Here is a 17079-nt window from a genome sequence, read left to right on the forward strand (position 1 = left end):
AAACAGTTCATGGGAAAATCACACAGAGATGGAACCGATGTGTTTCTTGACCTCCTAAACCTTAGAAACATTCCCCGTGACACACAACTAGGCTCCCCTGCTGAACGCCTCATGTCTCGTCAGACGCATGCAGGCATTCCTGTGTGCAGCAAGCTGTTGGCACCTGTCGCGAAAGACACAGGACAAATCTGTGACCGACTTTGCGACAAAAGACTCAGACTGAAGCGTCACTATGATAAGTCCAGCCGCACGCTACAGTCGTTGCAAGAAGGACAAGTGGTCCGGGTGCAGCCAGAGAAAGGTTACGACAAGCTGGGAATTGTGGAAAGGAAGAGCAAGGAGCCACGATCCTCCCAGTGGCAGAACAGCCGCCGCCACCACTCCATGACTATGACCCTGAATGCCAGGACACTAACCATTCTACAATGGACAGTTCCACACTCACACCGCAATCACACACACGCTCAAACGAAGATTCACAAAACACATCCTCTCCTCAGCCCCAACCTGCTGTGCAGGTGCCCGGCCAGAACATTGTGAACCCGACACCATACACTACGCATGCAGGTCGCATGTGCAGACCCAACCCAAGATACATGTAAATGGAAAACACTAGGATGCCTCAGGTGTAATCAGTTTTGTCAGTATGTTGAAATATGATGCTTGCTGGCTATTTGCATTTCTGATAATTGCTGTTATGTTAAGGTGTGGGGTTACTCCGAGCATAAACATTGCTAAGTTAAAGTTGTGTGAAGAAGCACTGTTTAGAAACTTGTGAGTGAATTAGATTTGTTAGGTGCTACTAGCTAAATGGGGATGATGTACAGGGTGGGCCATTTATATGGGTACACCGTAATAACATGGGAATGGTTGGTGATATTAAAGTCCTGTTTGTGGCACATTAGTATATGTGAGGGGGCAAACTCCTCAAGATGGGTGGTGACCATGGTGGCCATTTAGAAGTCGGCCATCTTGGATACAACTTTTGTTTTTTCAATAGGAAGAGGGCCATGTGACACATCAAACTTATTGGTAATGTCACAAGAAAAACAATGGTGTGCTTGGTTTCAACGTAACTTTATTCTTTCATGAGCTATTTACAAGTTTCTGACCACTTGTAAAATGTGTTCAATGTGCTGCCCATTGTGTTGGATTGTCAATGCAACCCTCTTCTCCCACTCTTCACACACTGATAGCAACACCTCAGGAGAAATGCCAGCACAGGCATCCAGTATCCGTAGTTTCAGGTGCTGCACATCTCGTATCTTCACACCATAAACAATTGCCTTCAGATGACCCCAAAGATAAAAGTCTAAGGGGGTCAGATCGGGAGACCTTGGGGGCCATTCAACTGGCCCACGACGACCAATCTACTTTCCAGGAAACTGTTCATCTAGGAATGCTCGGACCTGGCACCCATAATGTGGTGGTGCACCATCTTGCTGGAAAAACTGAGGGAACGTGCCAGCTTCAGTGCATAAAGAGGGAAACACATCATGTAGCAAGTTCAAATATCCAGTGGCCTTGAGGTTTCCATTGATGAAGAATGGACCCACTATCGTTGTTCCCCATATACCACACCAAACCATCACTTTTGTTGTTCCAACAGTCTTGGAGGGATCCATCCAATGTGGGTTAGTGTCAGACCAATAGCGGTGGTTTTGTTTGTTAACTTCACCATTCACATAAAAGTTTGCCTCATCGCTGAACAAAATCTTCTGTGTGAACTGAGGGTCCTGTTCCAGTTTTTGTTTTGCCCATTCTGCAAATTCTGTGCGCCGATCTGGGGCATCCTCGTTGAGATGCTGCAGTAGCTGGAGTTTGTAAGGGTGCCATTTGTGAGTAGCTAATATCCACCGAAGGGATGTTCGACTAATGCCACTCTCCAGGGACATGCGGCGAGTCGCTGTGGGCTCTTGCTGAATGAAGCTAGGACAGCCACTGATGTTTCTTCATTAGTGACAGTTTTCTTGCGTCCACATTTTGGCAAATCCAACACTGAACCAGTTTCACGACACTTAGCAAGCAGTTTGCTAACTGTAGCATGGGAGATGGGTGGACTCGTAGGGTGTCTTGCATTGAAATCTGCTGCAATGACCCGGTTACTGCGTTCACCAGATATCAACACAATTTCGATCCGCTCCTCACGTGTTAACCTCTTCGACATGTCAATGGCTGTGAACAAAGAGAAACTTGTAAATAACTCATGAAAGAATAAAGATACGTGGAAACCAAGCACACCATTGTTTTTCTTGTGACATTACCAATAAGTTTGATGTGTCACATGGCCCTCTTCCTATTGAAAAAACAAAAGTTGTATCCAAGATGGCCGACTTCTAAATGGCGACCATGGTCACCACCCATCTTAAGGAGTTTGCCCCCTCACATATACTAATGTACCACAAACAGGACTTTAATATCACCAATCATTCCTATTTTATTACGGTGTATCCATATAAATGGCCCACCCTGTAGATCATTGGTTAAATGATCACCAAGCAATATTTGTTTATGCAGACCTGCCATAACTGTGGGGGCTAGTCCAACCGGAATAGTATGGTGGGGGGAGTTTTGTTCTTCTGGTACTGCCATTATGTTTTGTCATGTGCTGGAGTACGCATTAAAGTGTTACAGCGGACTAACATCCACAGTGATCATTGGTGCGTCGCATCACACGAGAGTGCTACAGTTACTAACAAGAAAATGCGGTCGCGGTACTATTTTTCAACAGACAGACGGCTCAAGCTGTCTTCAGCTTACTGCATCTTATATCAGTTGCACGGAAGTAGCTGTCTGCGTAAGTAATCTGGGCGCTACAGCTTTAAGTAGCTGCGCGTGCTCCCACGGATGGCAGTCACTTTCTGCCCGACAATCACATTCTGGCAGAACACCTGGAGCTAAGGGGGCAAAACAATCGCATGAGTGCTGCTGTTTGACTGAGGAAGAATAAAGTAGTCGTGGTAAGCCAATCACATGACCACTTCAAGATGACAAAGCAACAAGGTGATATATACCAGTTTTTAAATTGTGTTGATAGGCCACATAAAATGAGAGTCATGATAAACAATATATACGCGTGTTTTTCCTCAATAGTTTCGTCACGTTTACTGTCTAAGGACAGCGCAGCGAGCACTCTCTGCTTATGAGCAAAAAATAAACAAACAAAACAAAAACAGCCCGTTCGTGTTGGTGGAAAAATGCACCATGTCGACCAATCAAAAAATGACATGGCAACATGACATTTGGTTGTTTAGGAAGAGGGGGAAGTTTTAGGAGCAATGGTGAGAGAGAGAGAGAGAGAGACAGCAGAAAAAGAGAGAGCGAGTTTTGAGATGTGAGAGATTTGTGACGTTTAGCGTGTTTCGAGTGTGTAGTTAATGTGTTGTCTTGTGTAGTTAGTGTGTAGTGTTGTGGATAGTTTTGTGTTGTGTGTCAGAACAATTAGGTGACTGCAGTCTCCAGGTAGAGAGCAGGAGCAGGGATACACCTGCTGCTGTCAGGCCTGCAGGTATCAGGCTGTGATGTTCTCCTTTATAGTGGACAGACATTTTTTGGGGGAGTGGCACAAATGATTTGTGTGGCATCTTATTGGATGCAGAACAGCTGATGGTTATATAAATAGTTTGAAATGGTTATAACAAAGGGTAAAAGGTAAAAGGCTGCAAATAACTTTGTTGTTTGCAAAACAATTTGCAAAAGGAATTTAAAACTGACAATTTATATTTGCATTTAAAGTTATGAAATATGATTCAATAAACATGTTTGTGGTTGTTACAGTAAAAAATATAACTTTTTCTACTCGGGTTTTATGTTTTTGTCTGATTTTAGATCAATTGTGTTAATACAGTATATTGTGCTGAAAAGAATGATACCAAACAAGGCAAATAAACAGTTTTTAAAGGTGAAGGAGGAAACATAGTGGTTAAAATCGTCAGTTATACCCTGGTCCCCAGAGGGTTAAACATTTTTTTAAAGTAATGCAATAGTTACTTTTCAAGTAATTAATTACTTTTAGAATCTGGTGACTCAGTTACTAACTCAGTTACTTTTTTGAAGAAGTAACAAGTAACTATAATTAATTACTTTTTCACAGTAACTTGCCCAACACTGGTGATGTCAGTTGAGAAAGAGATGTTTGAGAGAGTTGACCACCAAAAAGTGATGGACAGATTTGTCAACTTCAAGGTGAGGCGACACGGGTTAAAATAAAGGAAAAAACCCTGCAGAGCCATAGTAGCATCTGAGTAAAGATCTTTTCATACATTGTATACATTGTACCATAGGCAAAGTTGCCTCCATGTTTATAATTTTTTTGGACTCTCCTATTTTTGGAGTGTATTTTTTAATGTATCTATTATATTACACACACACATTAAAAGTGAATCTCTGTCCAAAAAATGCACTCATTTTACTTTTTACTCACTATGAGCATCACTCATTATTCTCCCCAGTAATTAAGGTTAGGATATGTATTTTTTCTATTCCAATCCATTCTTCTTTTGCAGCATTTAAATAACCTTTATCAGATTTGATGGTTTTGTTACAGACTTTAAAAAAAAAAGAAGGTGTTTTTCTTTCACAAATGTGGGATTAAATTGTGTTAAAATATACAAAACAGTGATGTCATGTTTTGTGACGAGGACCCAGGCACAGAGAGACTTGATGAATTTAAGAATCTTATGATTTAATAAAGAAACGTCCAGATTTGCACGGAGATGGTAAAGTTATGATGACTAATAACAGAGACGAAGACAACAGACGATGAGGACAGGGAGGAACAGGTTACCAAGGAGACAGTCAGAGGAAACTCGGGACAACTGGAGACATTTAAGGATGCAGGGACTGACAGAGACGGGGAAGACGTCTCATCGTGACGAGTAAAGTTTATCTTGCCTGGCTGAGCAGCTCTCTGGGTGCTCAGCACCCCCAAAGCTCTGGTCCTAGAATCGCCCCAGCTTTGTACCACTGCGTCTATAATTTCAATGACATCTTTTTCTACAATAATTTTTTCTATGTCCAACAAACATGGTGACAAGATGAAACGGTTTTGCTTTCTGTTTTCATAAAATTTGAGTTTAACCTATAAATAAAATGCCAGTAATTTGTTTTTACCATTTAAAGCTATTTAACCTTTAAGAACTTTTGAGCTATTGAAAAATTATTACTCCTAATTTCTTTTCAACTAACTGCCAAAGCACACATTTACCTCCCACCAGTCAATAAAATCGCTAGAACGCTTACATTCAGAACCATATATTAGCCTTTTTAAGGTAAAAATATGCATAAGTATAATATGTACTACCGATACTTTTATGAGGCTGTCTGTGTCTGTGTGCGTGCATGACAGGAACCTCATTGCTCCAGCTTAATATCTCTATCCTCTGCATGTCACAATACTTCCGAGTGTTACAGAATCATAAACAAGGTGACTTTTTCATGCTCCACCTGCATGTAAATACTTCCTTTCTTTAGCTTTCATGAATCCATGATAAGCGGCTGATTCAATTATAATGTTTTTACTGCCATGGTACTGACTCAAATTACTGTCAATAAATGGGCCAGAACTTCTCAAGTGTGTATTTATTAAACATTGGATATTACTGTGACTGTCTTACAGTATCTCTTTGATTTGGATGATTTTTTGATAGATGGAATTTTTAACACTCTTTCCTTAGATGAATCGTCGCCTGCAAAAGTGTCAAAGTGTGTGTATCTTAGGGTTGCTTTTGGAATTTTGGCCACTCCCAATAAAAATCTTGACATCTCCAGCTCAGCCTCCTGTTTTTTTTTTGTAAGCACTATCATCTCATCTCTAGATCCATAATGACAAAGTGCAATTCTTTCTGACCTTTTCTGTACTTCCCCCGTAAAACTCTCAAAGAAAACATCTCATCTGTAGTAATCATACTGCTGCGCACAGTTGCCTGTTTTCTTCACATAACTTCAACAGCTCTTTTGCAAAGCTTCAGTTCGGCCACACGGCTGAACAACGAAACACAACTGGGAACTGACCAGTAAAATCTTACACATTGCTCACAGAGACCCTGGACTACAAATCTTATCTTTTAACAGAACAGAGGAATTCAGCGTCTTTACTCACACTATTGGTGGTGACTAGAATAAACACTCACTGCTGTTGCCGATGTTTTTGCCATCAAATTAGACTGAATTGCAGCTCTGCTGCCCCAGTTTTACTGAATCATGTCATTGAATCAACTACAGGTGAGACTGGATGACTATAAGGCTCTTACTAAAGACCTGGAGGACCATGTATTTTTCAAAAGTCAGTAATTTCTTTAAAAAAAATCTTTACTGTCAAATGTGTGCAGCTTCAAATTCTTCACATGTGACTCTTTGTTCTCTGTGTCCAGCAAAACATCAGTTTGTGTGAAGCAGATGTTCGATGCTGTAGAGAAAACCAGAGTGCATGACAGAAATGAAATGAAACCGAAGTAGAAGCAGTGCATCAGCAACACCCAGTGGTTAGCTTTAGCAGTCACAGCCAGGTGTTCCCCTGCATTCAGAGCGCCATCTAGTGGATCAGTCATAGAAAGGCCCTTATGTCAGCGTCTGCTGTATCTGGGAGTTCATGTAAGATTTTTCCCGAGTCCACCGCGGGACAGGGTGATGTCTTTGTGCTGTTTAATGTCTGCGTTCTGTGAGAGGGGTAATGAAACCTCTGTAACAGTCTCTGAACACAAAGAAGATCTTAAATGATTAATTAATGTTATGTTTTTCTGCCACGTTCATGCTACATTTACGGTAAAATTTCTAACTTCACTTTCGTTATTACTTACTGTCTTTGTTTTTGTGTTGTGAAATCAGTATTGATATAATAAATAATACTTCATCCTTTCTTCTCCACAGTTATTTTTGCACATGTCTACCTGGCTGTTAGAAGGATTACACAAAGCCTAGGGTGAATTTTTGAAATGTGTTGGAGAGGTAGAGGATGGGATGGAAGAACTCTTAATTTTGATGCCAGTCTGAAGTGTCAGCAGGAGATGCATCAATGACAGGAGCTGGGGGTTCTTTGGTTCAGGGATATCCTCTGGACAACATCTTCAGCACAGGTTTGTTGTAGTAGACCAAGGATTTTGGAAACCCACTACCATGCCACCCTTTTGAAGATCACAGTTCCCAATTAAGCGGTGGAATCTCCTGCTGTTAGGCTCTTTATTTAATTCTACCTGCAGATGTGGCGGTATTTTTTTTTTTTTTTCTTTTTAAATGTTGTACTTGCAGATTGTTTACATTTCATAAAATCAAACCTGGGAGTCTATGTAAGAAAATGACTAGCCTCTGGGAATATGGGGGAAACAAAATGAGGCTGCTGCCTGCCAAGAGTTGGAAAAGCCTGGGCAAGCCATCACACAGGACCTATAGTGGGAATAATGCCAGCCAGTAAGTCAGAATATAATGAATTCCCATTCTGCTGGTTAAATCTGTAATACAGATATCAAAGCTGTCTGGAACCAGGATCAGTATGAGACATGCATTGTGACAATTCTACTATTCTCTTACAAACACAACAGTCAGAAAAAGACTACAACTGTAGCATATGCCCCCACAGCGTTGCAGTATTGCAAGTTTGATCTCTGCTATTTTGTTCCTTTTCCTCTCTACCTCCAACCAGTTGCAGTATGTGGCTGCCCTCCCTTTGCCTGATTCTGCTGGATGTCTTCATCTCCATCATCCTTGACTCACTGGGGTGCTCTGTCTAATATTGTAGGGTCTTAAAGAAGGCTGTCGTTAGGACTGTTTTGAAGTTGCACTATATAAATTCAATTTAATTGCAAAACACATATTGTTTGAAGATAATTTAATGTTTAGATTACAATAGCAAGGAATCCTTGGTAGGTAGATTTCAACTTTCCATATGATTTGCTCACTAAGTGGTCAGATTATATAAAAGATGTAGCCACCGTAGGCACCAGCTGGTCAACATTGTTTCCAGTTACTTTTCTCGGGCACGGGGATCTACTGGGACTGATTTGCATTTGCTGTCAAACCCATGTGGCCATGAGAAGAACTTCAGCACTGGGCACTTGATTCACATGGATAACACTCCAAAATAAATTCTGTGTAGTAGTAACAAAGCCTCCTTACTATCAATGCCAACATCACTCATAGAACATAATGGCATTCATGGTATATTGTAATGCTTTTGTAATGTTAAACAGCTGGTTAGGTTGGGTTACTGTATTCCTGGTAGTAATGTCAGAGTTAAGCGGACAGACAGACACAATCTTAAAAGCTAAAGGAATGTAATGTTTGACTTTTCTATTTACCTTCCAAATATTACAGGAGGAAGTTTGCTTTGATCTCTCCCAGCTTTATTCAGATCCCTTTCATTACTTGAGCATTTGACTGGGCATACCTCAGGCCATGGTGCTGAAAGGTTTCATAGGCTGGGGGTCCCACGGGGTTGCTGGGGTCTTATTAGCTACTCATCAAGATTCTAAAAGACAGGAGGCCCGAGTACAGGGCAACAGACTAACATGCTCCGTCAGCCATACAGGAAAGAGATCATTACAGGAGAGGATAGCTGGTTTTGTTTAGCGCAGACATTCAGTGAACCCAGGACAGCTACACACACCTGCATATCTTACTGTAAACATATTACATTGCAGAATGTTGAGGCTTTCAACCTAATGACATGTTAATCAGAGCCAGAAGAGAACAAAGACCTTGCAAGGACAGGTAGAGAAAAGCTCCAGTTGGTGTGCAAATCACTTTATTCTGTTAATCAGGTATTAGAGGTCAGAGCAATTAGTGAAATCACAACAGAGATTTGTTTTGGTGAGCGAGGGAACAACATTCTCTCCCTGAATGAGAAAGCTTGGAGATTTGGTCATGTATCTAGTGCCGCTGCTGTTTAAGATGCTTGAACAGACCAGAATCTTCTTACTGAGAGTCCCACTAATTCCTCCAAGTAGTAGTAGTAGTCATGGTAGTAAAAGGCAGGCTGTAGTGTTGTTATCACAGTCTCTCTTAACAGGTGAATTTGCACAGGGAGCCTTTGCTCACTGCCTGATTTGACAGTGCCAACGTGAAACCAGTCCACCGATTACTCATTCAAACATCTGTAGGCAACTTAATGAATGAAAATGTTCTGATATCTCACTAGTTTTCTTTTTCTTTTCTTTTTTTTAATCTGATCCAAACTTATTCACAAATTCATTTGTGTACAAACAAATTAAACAGAATGCAGGAAACGAAGGGATCAACAGTTCCTTGGAGAGAGGGATTTCACAGATTCCCACTTAATGTTTCCCCTTAAAACAAATCAACAACAATGTAGAGATGTCAAAATAAAATAATGACAAAAACAAATTTAATATAAACATAAAAACTATTGGATCATACCCCATACCCCTTACTGTATGTATTTCAATAAGAAGAGGTCAGAAGAAAGAAGAATATGACTTCTTGATGAACAGACTATACAGAGGTTAGACTCTGATGGCACTGTGATGGGATTACAGCAGGTCCCCCCAGAGCCTAGATGCTGGTGGTGGAGATAAAGGTAGCTTGAATGGGAATCCCCGGCAGCCTACGTCTATTGCAGCATAACTAAGAGAGGATTCAGGGTCACCTGGTCCAGCCCTAACTATATGCTTTAGCAAAAAGGAAAGTTTTAAGGTGTGGAGTTTTTCCTGGTTTACAACTTGGCAGTTCATTCCTGTGCAGGTTTACAGACTAACAACCTCCTTTGTTAGATGACATTCAGTTTATCTTGACAGGCTTAGATGTTTGTGGTGTTAGTCTGTGAACTCCGTCTACCTGTTGCATTCACTGACAGTTCCTCTGCATTACCATACAATGCAGGTGTAAAGGAGGTGTGAGTGCTGCAGCTCTAATTTCCCAAATGTATTATTGTCTTTGATGGTGTTGTGGTTGCAAGCATGGTTGTTTACCCACAGAGCATTTACTGCAGCTTCCAGCAGATCATTGCTCCATATGGTGCTGGAGGTAAGCTGTGTGGACACATTGTCTTGTTGTAATCTGTAAAGTATTTGCTTGTAGACATGACAGCCCCCCTGTCATGGTTTGTGTCTGGCATGGATGAAACCCGATTTATCTGTCCAACAAACAAACTGTCTTACAAACAGAATCTCAAACATTTAAAAATATTATTGTAATGTAATATCACTTACAGAGCAGAAACATGATGCTGCAAAAAGTATTTTCCCTTCCTGATTGCTTCTTTGTTTTTATATATTATATATTACATGCTTTGTAAGTGACATCATTTGGTCAAGGAGAAAAGCTATCCAAGCCTACCAATAGTTTGAGCTCATGACTTTTAAGGAGTTAATGGACTGCTGATGTGCGATCTCCAGCTCTACTGTCCAGACTGTAGCCATGCTGTATCTCTTGTGCTGTTAGTTTTCCTCAGAAAATCACCTTTTCTCATATAGACTGGCCAGTTTTCCCTTTCATAAACTCTATGATAATGTAGGTCTGAAGGGTCAATCCCAAGACAAGGAAGACATGGAAGTGTAGTGGAAGAAATCACAGTACAAGAAGCCATCAACCCAGGGCTGGTTTTGGAATTATGGGTCCACACAACCCATTATGATTTATTGCAAACTGAAGGAATAAACTACAAGACATAAAAGTTGATTAAAGACAAAGTCTTGGATGGATTAACATTGGGACTTTGCTGCAAAGCCATAAAAACAGTCCTGAACACATTAGTGAAAGTGTTTTTGGGCTACATGAAATCTCATTCAGGGCCACCAAAATCCTAGCTTTATTTACAGAACTTTCACCTATTTGGTGTTTCCATTGAAACGTCTTAGTTTGCCACAGTTTCATCGCCCTGCGTTCTCTAGCAAAAATACCTGCTACTGACACTACGTTTCAGATCCTATTAAAAATTTCTATTCACTGACATGAAAAAAGTAACAGTTCAATGTCCATGAAAAAAAAATGTGCAAAAAACTTTACAAGACTCTTTCATGAACTGCTGTGAGAGCAGCCGGTCAAAGCTACAGTTTTTCTTTGCTTAAAACAAACTGCACCATCTGTAGCACATCTGCACCCCCCCCCACTCTGACGCTCTCAGACATCGGTGCGTTGGTGGTTCTTGGTGTCCGGGGCTGGGCGCTCATGTATGCACCAGCTCACTCCCAGTGACTGCTTGTCAGGGCCTGGCACCTGTGGCAGGCACTAACAAGGTCACACATTATTCCAGTTTTGGCTTCTCTGCCAGTAAATTTTAGGGTTCATTTTAAAATTTTAGTTGTAATGTTTAGAGCTCTCCACGGTGAAGCGCCACAGTCTGACCTGCTGTAACCTCATGCTTCATCCCGAGCACTTAGGTCGTCAGGTCAGAGGTTACTGGTGGTCCTACGTACGAGGTTCAAAACACGTGGGGATCGGGCACCGAGGCTGTGGAACTCCTGCCATTGTGTTTACGCTGTCTGGACTCCACTGACTCCTTTAAAAAGCAGCTGAACACATTTTTATACAAACAAGCTTTTAATTAATTTTTTCACTATTTTATATTATTTTATTTGTATTTCTGGTTTTATTGTGAAGCACTTTGTGATTTTTATCTGTGAAATGTGCTATATAAATAAATTTTACTTCCTTACATACTTACTCAGTCGGGCCACTTTGGGGGGTGGGGTGCCCCCGGCCTCTGGGCCTTGGGCTCGGTCACTCTGGCACAGCTGGCCGCTGGTGGACCTCCCGGACACATCACTGCAACTCCCCCTGGCTTCTGCTCCGCGGCTGCTGAGTGAGCCCTCATCTGGGACTCTCCTCAGCTCTTTCTGGGACAGTGGCGCGGCTGCCCCTCTGTTGGTCTTCCTTGGTCTCTTGTGCTCTGGGGGTCTCTGCATGTGTGGAGTCTTGATCTCCTCCATACCTGCTTCATGCCCTGGAGGACGGGGCTGTGGCCCCCCCCACACCCTCTAGCAGATCATTACCTGAAGGAACCTTTTAAATACAAGTGCGCTCATGCTCACAGGTGTACACACGGGTGATCACACACACAAACTACACCCTTTTTGGCTCCTACCTCAAAGCACACTGTGTTCTGTTGATCTTACGTGCTGCACAATAATGTTTAATATTTAATATTTACTGTCATATTCCCATATATCATTGTGATGTTGTTTATTCTATTACTCTGTTTTTGCTTGTTTTCTCTTCTTTTTTTTCCTCAACAGGTGATCCAGGTGATTGATATGTATTTTTGTGCCCTTTATCACCGTTCCTCTCCCTTTCCTTTCCCCTAGTCATGTCTGTCCCGTGTGTAACAATTGAAAATAAAATAAAACAAAAAATAAAAAAACAACAACAACTAATTATCTAAGTTAAACTATTTAAAAATTAGTTTAAAGCGTTTAGTGTGTTACTGTTTCTGTCTTGGAGCAACTGTAACCCACATAATTTCCTAAAAAGCATTCTGATTCTTTTTATGACTGCAAGACGAAGAAAAATCAAGCAAAAGAAAGCTTTATGCTGTCAGCCTTCTGTGCTTGCTCTCTGTGTGGCCTAACTGAGACTCTGTGTGAGTGTGCTGTCTGTGTCTATTGTGTGGCACCTTAAAAGAAAGCAGCATCCAGTCACAGAGGAATGTAAAACTGTGGGTGTTGCTTGTTGGAGATGCTAGAGCGAGCCTGTCTTCTTAACTCCTCCTTTCTCTCTCCTCCACACGCCCACCCTCCCTCCTTTGCAAAGTGTTTAATTAAAATTTTTACTTGTTGTTGAAAAGGCTGGAGTTAAGCCTGACATTAGGCTCAGGGGCCGCACGGGGTTCCAGTTGGGGGTTGGTAGTATACGTGGGAGTGGGTCATGTGTGCGGGGGTGGTGGATTTGGAAGGGGTAAGGCATTCGTCTAGCTGTCACATAGCCCTCCACCAACCAGATAGGTGCTGGATAAGCTCCCTCCACCTCCAGTGTCATGGTGGGGGTGGATGTTGAGAGGAATGGGAGCAACAATCCTCTTGATCCCAGAAATACCCTAATAATAATCTGGACTGGACTCAGGCTCTGCTCCTAGTAAAGTGTCAGTCGATGAAATGGTCATTCACACGTATTTTTCTATGCAAATATGCAAGAAACATATTAATCTGTGCAGGAAAGACATATTTAAAGACATATTTATTTACACTTTCAATGCAGGAGTTACAAACTCTACATTGCATGCTTGTCCATTTTTGATATTTTTGGTCAGCATGAAAGACTAAATCATCAAATTCTAATATAAAGCATCCTACAGAGCAAAATTAATGGGTTTCAGGGCATGTTGAGATAAAGGCAAAGTTCTCAGTGTCATGACTGTAGCTCTCTTTCAACATTGGCAAGTCAACACAGCAGCTTTTTCTGTTTTTGCAGTGTCATACACATCAGGAATGTTTTGTGTACACGTTGAGACAAATACTGAAAAGAATTCAGTTGTTTATGCAGAAAATCACTAATTCCATTATTGACACTGGTCTGTGCCCAAGTCTGTTTTACACTGACGGGACTGCAACAAATCTATTTTAAGGCTATTTGATTTAATAGGGGAAAACTGGCCCTATGTGAAAAATAGAGCCTAATAATTAGTTGTGTCACCCTTAACAGCAGGAAGTGCGCTCAAGCATTTGTGAAAGCTGGCAATCTATCAAGTCTTTCATATCACTGTGGAGGAATCTGGACCACTCTTCTTTGTAGAATTGTTTTCATTGTGCTGCGTTGGAGGGTTTTTAAGCATGAATGGTCTGTTTAAGGTCACGCCAAAGCATCTCAATCAGATTCAATCCCCAAAAGAACAGATGAGAAACAAAGTCACTGACGTCTATCAGCCTGGAAAGCGTTACAAAGACAATATAAGGCTTTGGGGCTGTGGTGAACCACAGTGATAGTCATTATCCACAAATGAAGAAAACTTGTAACAGTGGGGAATTTTCCCAGCAGCGTACCAAAAGTACTGTAATCGAGCATCGACCCGACCAGGAGGTCACAAAAGAACCCAGAATGACAGAACCGAAGGCCTCACCTGCCTCACTGAAGTTTAATGTTCATGAGTTGATATTAAGAAAGAGATTAGGCAAAAATAGCTTCTGGGGGAGAGTTCAAAGGAAAACAACACTGCTGACCAAAAAGAACACAAAGATATGAAACAAAAGTTGAACTTTCTGGAGGATTTGCATCCTGTTATAGTAAAACTAACACATGATTCCATAAAAACATACCAACAGTCAGACATGATGTTGATAGTACGATTGTCCCTTTAGGACCTGAACAACTTGCAGCATTTGTTGAAACTACGAATTCTATAGAACCAGTTAAGTTTGGATATTTTTTTCTTAATAAATGAAATCATCATTAAAAAAAGAGAATTTTATATTTACTTTTTTTATTTCAAAGATACGAAATATCACGGACATGTTAATGAAAAGCATGGACAAAATAACAAGTCAGAATGAGGCAATTTAGTTTTTCACAGCACTGTGCTTGGTGCATCTTCTGTTTACCTGTTAATAATAACACACTGTAGTTCTTTGTTCTTCAAGCAGTTAGTTGGACGTTCTGATTGCTAACAGTTACCAGAACACATAAATCACAAGACTTAAATGTCCACAACTGATAATCTGAGTTTGACTTTATCCATTAACAGAATTTCCACTGGTGTGTTCAACGTGCCACAAACATTATTCAGATGGAATCTGTCATTTCTTGTATAAAATAACAAACAATAAAAAATTATAAAATAATGCGAAAGAACAAATCTGACAAATAGTGTTCTGGATATTCTGTCCAAAAAATAATACATGAAGTGATCATTTTCACCTTGTTCCCTATTTGTTGATGTGCCACACAAGTTGTACATGTTGGCACCGTGTTCATCCGAGAAGGAAGTGAGAAGCATTACAAACATTTTGACTGAGTTTTCAAGGTCTGTGTCCGTAATCAGCCTGTTCTTCTTTGCTACTTTGTTTCACTGCTGCTTTTACTTTTGCTAACTGTTTGTACAGAATTGCACACAGCTCCCATTATTTATGTCCTCAGTCAACAGTTACTTCAATAACTAAGTTAAAGTCACACTGAATACAAAATAACATTTTTTTATTTTGTTAGTTATTGTATCATTAGTCACAAAGTCATTGGATCATAAATGATGACAAAGCAGGGGAGGGCTTTGTCGTGGACGATAAATCGCAGCCAGCGAACTATTACTAAGTTTCTCAGAGAGAGGAATTCCCTCTTCCGTGGTTTAAAACATAAATATAACAGTAAAAATGTTCAGCTCGAGGCACTATGGGCTGTAACTAATAGTGGGTGATATCCATTGGATGGCTTGATCCATCTTTTTAGTTTATGGTTAACAACCATGTGCACAATGAAAATTTAAGCTCAAATGTACCAAGAACATTAAATGTCTGAGGTCAGTCTTAGTTTTATAGAAAAGTACACCTTACATGTGATGAAACACTAGCAGCCTATTAAAAGACTGTACTGTTTGACACCTGAGAAATAAGAAAGAACTTGTAACACTGCGTCAAGAGTCTGACTCACACCTGATGTGTGGATTCAGCTAATATTTCTGCTATATTTTCACTGATCACAGTTGACCTGTGACGATCTGCTCAAAGAGAATCATCTGAGTCCACCCAGGTATTCTACATTTATTCTTAATTATCAGAAAATCCCACAGAGAGACAGCTCAGGGAGAGAGGTAAGGCTGAGATGTTTCAGAAGGAGGGATGGTGGAAATATTGGACAAAGGACATTCAATGTGGGGCTGCCAGGAAGGAGGAAAACACAGACATCATGAGGGAAGTTCATGAAGGAGGATATGAAGAGGGTGGTGTGAGGAATGTGGTGAGACTGAGGCAGATGATCTGTGACAGATAATTGAGATAACTGTTGTTGTGATTTGGTGCTATAAGCAGAAAAGTGAGCAGCCAATAGAAGAAGAATAGAAAGCTGGTATACATCCCCACAGTGCCTATGTCAGTGCTCATGTCAGTCTAGGGCACGATGTGGTGCATCATTATTTGATTACAATATTGCTACAGCTGTGATTTTTATTGTTTAAACAAACCTCTGACTATAGAAAAGTGACATAGCCAGTGATTTGTTGGTTTGGGAATCTGCATTTGGAATCCTCAGAATAATGAGGCCAAAATTAGTGTTAATTTATTAGATTTTAATGTGCGAGCCCTGCTAATCGTTTTCACCTGCTGATCAGTCCCCATTGTCCTCAGTGTAGTTATAATCCAGTTTTTCTTTTGTCTTTTCTCCAGACATCTTTTGATATTATGATGACATTATCTCTACTTTCAAACTTTCCTTTTTGCTAAAGCATATAGTTAGAGCTGCGTCAGGTGACCCTGGATCCTCCCTTAGTTATGCTGCAGTAGGTGCCAGCTGCTGGGGGATTCCCATGATGCACTGAGTATTTCTTCTTCACTCAGTTTGTGTTAACAGACCTCTCTGTATTGAATCATACTTGTTATTAATCTCTGTCTCTCTTGCACAGCATGTCTTTATCCTGTCTTCCTTCTCTCTCCCCAATCGGTCTCGTCAGATGGCCCCGCCCCTCCCTGAGCCTGGTTCTGCTGGAGGTTTCTTCCTGTTAAAAGGGAGTTTTTCCTTCCCACTGTCGCCAAAGTGCTGCTCATAGGGGGTCATATGATTGTGGTGGTCTACCTGACAATATAAAACGCCTTGAGGCGACTGTTGTTGTGATTTGGCGCTGTACAAATAAAATTGAATTGAATTGAATATTCTTCTTGATTCTTATACTTTTCTGAACTATATTAATTTCTGGACTTCTCGTGCTCCAGACTTTGCGTTTAGACTTTGCATTTACCTCATAAAAGTCTTTGTTCATTTTTGGTTTGTCCTATTCAAACCCAAAATACCAGTTCTGCAATTATTCTCACCACGTTCTTCAAGTTGAAATTTTAATGGAAGAGAAACGACATATCAGCCAATCAACTGATGGAAAAATAATTTTTATGCTATTTTTAAAAGCATAATAATAATTATTTGCAGCATAAAACAAGCCGCTGAATCCACACCACAGTGTTTAGACTGTCTTGTTTAAAGTGCACGTTTCTCGTGCAG

The sequence above is a fragment of the Simochromis diagramma genome, unplaced genomic scaffold (genome assembly GCF_900408965.1).
Source record: "Simochromis diagramma unplaced genomic scaffold, fSimDia1.1 OVJJ01000781.1, whole genome shotgun sequence".
Classification (NCBI taxonomy): domain Eukaryota; kingdom Metazoa; phylum Chordata; class Actinopteri; order Cichliformes; family Cichlidae; genus Simochromis; species Simochromis diagramma.